The following is a 4859-nucleotide window of genomic DNA, read 5'->3' on the forward strand; positions in this document are numbered from 1 at the left end:
CAGTCGTGCCCTCGCGAGAGCACCTCCCGCCCCAGCACAGGGCCTGCGCAGCGCGAAGGGTGCACAGGTCGTGCCCACCAACTCAGGTGCTCTGGGGCCTCTCGCATGAGATACTGGCCAGGAAGAAGGGTGCGGGTCCCGCATCCCCGCGACCTTCCTGAACCTCAAAGGAACCTGCAGGGTAAGAGGAATAGGAAAGCCAATAGGATTTGGAGTTGAGCACCAGCCTGCTGGGCCCAGATATGGGACCCCCAAACCCACCTCTGGCCTTGCACGGAAGCACCGTCACCTGCCTGGTCACCGGGACTCAGCGCCTAGGACCATGCGTTCCTTGCACAGACACGTGTTGACTTCTTATTGTGTTTTAGCGCTGGTGTTGGGGATACAGGGTGAGGCCATCATAATCCCTGCCCTCTTGAAGCTAACACTCCAGGAGGAAGAAGGGAGTGTGATGAACAAGGAGCCAAAACTAATAACAGATTGAGGTAAGTGCTGCACAGGAAACAAGCAGAGAATAGTGAAAGATGGGCATCTTTAGCTGGGATGGTCACCTCTGAGGAGGTGGCATCTGAGCTCAGATCTGAAAGACGGTGCAGATTGCCACTCGAAATTCCAGGGAAGCTCACACCAGGCAAGGGCCACTGCAAGCACACAGGCCCTGAGGCTGGAACAAGCTTGCCCATAAGAGGGACTTACTCCACAGCCTTCCCTCCTTCCTCTCCAATGACTCTTCCCCCTCAGCCTTAGAATTTCTCCTCCATCATCCTGAAAATCCCTGCCTTGCCTGGCCCCCACCATGGACAAGTTTCTAGAAAGCATATGCTAACCTGAAAGTCTGTCAACAGGAGGTGAGAATGAGATGCATGATTGAGGATTGGAATGGAAACAAGTCCACATCTATTTGTAGAGGAAAAATAGGACATTTGTATGATCCTTTCTGAGGGTGCGTTATTAAAGGTACTTTGATCCCTAAGTACACTAAAGGGCAGCGGGTTCTTTTCGTCAGGTCACATACCCAGGTTGCATGTTCAATCCCAGTCAGGGCTCTTTCAGGAAGCAACTGATCTGATCCATGTTTCGCTCTCACTCTCCCTTCCTTCCTCTTTCTAAAAATCAATAAATTTTTTTTAAAAAAATTGTTTTAGCCCTAACCGGTTTGGCTCAGTGGATAGAGCGTCGGCCTGCGGACTCAAGGGTCCCAGGTTCGATTCTGGTCAAGGGCATGTACCTTGTTTGCGGGCACATCCCCAGTGGGGGGCGTGCAGGAGGCAGCTGATCGATGTTTCTCTTTCATCGATGTTTCTAACTCTCTATCCCTCTCCCTTCCTCTCTGTAAAAAATCAATAAAATATATTTTTTAAAAAAATTTTTTAAAGGCATAGGAGAAGACACTAAAGGAACTGCATTTTCAGAGAGACACATCCAGCAGGCTTGAAAATGGGCACCCCAAGGGGATTCGGGACTGACCTACCAATGCAGCCCTCTGGTGCCCAGATGAACAGAGGAGCCCCCAGCCCTACTCTTTTGTCCACACAAGTGATTACAGCATTAATATGCTACAAGACAAAGTTGTACAATGTCAGTACCTCTGATGAACAGAATGGCCCCAGAGAATCCCCAGCCAGACATTTTTAACCACATGGCTGATTCCAGCATGAACTTGATACCACAGAATCCAGCTGGTCCCATAACATGGAAGAAGTACTGAAAACATGCCTCATTCATGTGTCTGCAGCATGAACAGTTGGAGATTCAATTTAATGGCAACAAGTTTCCAAAAAAAATATCCAGAAGGAACTTGCCTTGGAACTCTACCCACTGGAGTCAACAATAAAGACTTGAGTCGCCTTAACCGGTTTGGCTCAGTGGATAGAGCATCGGGCTGTGGACTCAAGGGTCCCAGGTTCGATTCCGGTCAAAGGCATATACCTTGGTTGTGAGCACATACCCAGTGGGAAGTGTGCAGGAGGCAGCTGACCAATGTTTCTCTCTCATCGATGTTTCTGACTCTCTATCCCTCTCCCTTCCTCTCTGTAAAAAATCAATAAAATATATTTAAAAAAAAAAAAAGACTTGAGTCAAACCAAGGAAGCAGAGGCGGCAGTAGCAGCTATCACCAAAGCAACCAAATCAGATTCTTCCAGCTAAGAATGTGCCCACCCCACCCACCCGCAACATCCACCAGTCCTTATTATTTCCCCTGTAGTTTCAGGTTCCCTTAGCTCCCTCCCACCTCAGCCCGTAGGCCCTTCCAATTTGGCACGGGACTCTGTCATCACCGAGGGTCCCACAAGTGATGTCCAAATGCAAGATCCTCAGTCGGAGAGGCTGGAGCCCTCAGCTCCTGCTTTGTTTCCTGATACCTATACCATAGAACAAATCATGGAGCTGCACAGTTTTCCTGATGAGGAGGAAACATCCGGCTGTTCTTTCCACTCCCTATATCAGTATCTCACCCACAGGCCCCAGCTAGAAGAAAAGGGTTCTTAGCATCTTTGCTGATGCAGCTTTAGGTCCGTTGTTTGGGCAAACCTCATCCAGAATGACAAGCTAAGGCCATTCAGCCTACAGTCTCAGAAGCAGCCTGGGATTCCAGAATCCCTCCAGGATAGTGAACTTTGGATTTCTCTGATCAGAGTAATAAATACCACATTGTGCAGAAAAACAATCTATTTGTATCTCGTACATGCTTCTTTTCTTTCCTTTGCTTGCTTCTTAACCCAAATATCTGGGCCGGTATCACCGATTTAATGGAAATGTAAAAATGAGTTTTTTCTGATATTTTGCTGCCTATGGATTCTTCTAAGATTTTTATGGTATCCCATCTTATATTTAAGTCCTTTATCCATTTTGAGTTTATTTTTGTGTATGGTGTAAGTTGGTGGTCTAGTTTCATCTTTTTGCATGTATCTGTTCAGTTTTCCCAACACCATTTATTGAAGAGACTGTCTTGACTCCATTGTATGCTCTTGCCTCCTTTGTCAAATATTAATTGAGCATAATGGCTTGGGTCAATTTCTGGGTTCTCTGTTCTATTCTATTGGTCTATATGTCTGTTCTTGTGCCAGTACCAGGCCATTTTGAGAACAGTGGCTTTGTAATATAGCTAGATATCTGGTATTGTGATCCTTCCAACTTTGTTCTTCTTTCTCAGGATTTCTGTGGCTATTCGGAGTCTATTTTTATTCCAAATAAATTTTTGGAGTGTTTGTTCTAGGTCTGTGAAATATGTCATTGGTATTTTAATGGGGATTGCATTGAATCTATAGATTGCTTTGGGAAGTATGGACATTTCAATGATGTTGATTCAACCAGTCTATGAATTCATAAACACAGCATATTCTTCCACTTATTTATATTTTCCTCCATTTCTTTTTCCAATGTCCTATAGTTTTCTGAGTACAGGTCTTTTACCTCCTTAGTTAAGTTTATTCCTAGATATTTTAATTTTTTTGTTGCAATGGTAAATGGGATTGTTTTTTTAGTTTTGCTTTCTGTGAGTTCATTATTGATGTATAAAAATGTCGTAGATTTCTGGGTGTTAATTTTGTATCCTGCTACATTACCGAGTTCATTTATTAAACTAGTAGTTTTGTGATGGAGTCTTTAGGTTTTTTTTATGTACAATATCATGTCATCTGTGAATAATGACAGTTTTACTTCTTCTTTTCCAATTTGGATATATTTTATTTCTTCTTCTTGTCTGATCGCTATGGCTAGCACTTCCAATACTATATATCTCACAGCAATATGTTTACCAACACATCTCCTAGAACAATGGAAGCTAAGGAGAAAATAAACAAATGGGACTACATCAAAATAAAAAGCTTTGCACTGCAAAAGAAACCATCAACAAAACAACAAGAAAGCCCACTGCATGGGAGAACATATTTGCCAATGTTATATCTGACAAGGGTTTAATCTCTAAAATTTATAGGGAACACATACAACTTAACAAAAGAAAGATAGACAATCCAATCAAAAAATGGGCAAAGGACCTAAATAGACACTTCTCAAAGTGGACACACAGAAGGCCAAGAGACATATGAAAACATGCTCAAAGTCACTAATCATCCGAGAGATGCAAATCAAAACGACAATGAGGTACCATCTCACACCTCTCAGAATAGCTGTTATCGCCCTAACTGGTTTGGCTCAGTGGATAGAGCGTCAGCCTTCGGACTGAAGGGTCCCGGGTTCAATTCCGGTCAAGGGCATGTACTTTGGTTGCGGGCACATCCCCAGTGGGGGGTGTGCAGGAGGCAGCTGATCGATGTTTCTCTCTCATCAGTGTTTCTGATTCTCTATCCCTCTCCATTCCTCTCTGTAAAAATCAATAAAATATATTTTCAAAAATGAATAGCTGTCATCAACAAATCAACAAATGACAAGTGCTGGTGAGGATGTGGAGAAAAAAAAGAACCCTTGTGCACTGCTGGTGGGAATGCAGACAGTTGCAGCCACTGTGGAAAACAGTATGGAGTTTCCTCAAAAAATTAAAAATGAAACTCCCATTTGACCCAGTAATCCCACTTTTAGGAATATATCCCAAGAACTCAGAAACACCAGTCAGAAAGAATATATGCACCCATACATTCATAGCAGCACTATTTACAATAGCTAAGATTTGGAAACAGCCCAAGTGCCCATCAGCAGATGAGTGGATTAAAAACCTATGGTACATCTACATAATAGAATACTACACTGCTGTAAAAAAGAAAGAACTCTTACCATTTGCAAAAGCATGGACGGACCTGGAGAGCATTATGCTAAGTGAAATAAGCCAGTCAGAGAAGGATAAGTATCACATGATCTCACTTATTTGTGGAATATAATGAACAATGTAAACTGATGAACAA

The sequence above is a fragment of the Myotis lucifugus genome, unplaced genomic scaffold (genome assembly GCF_000147115.1).
Source record: "Myotis lucifugus unplaced genomic scaffold, Myoluc2.0 scaffold_628, whole genome shotgun sequence".
In the NCBI taxonomy this organism is placed as follows: Eukaryota; Metazoa; Chordata; class Mammalia; order Chiroptera; family Vespertilionidae; genus Myotis; species Myotis lucifugus.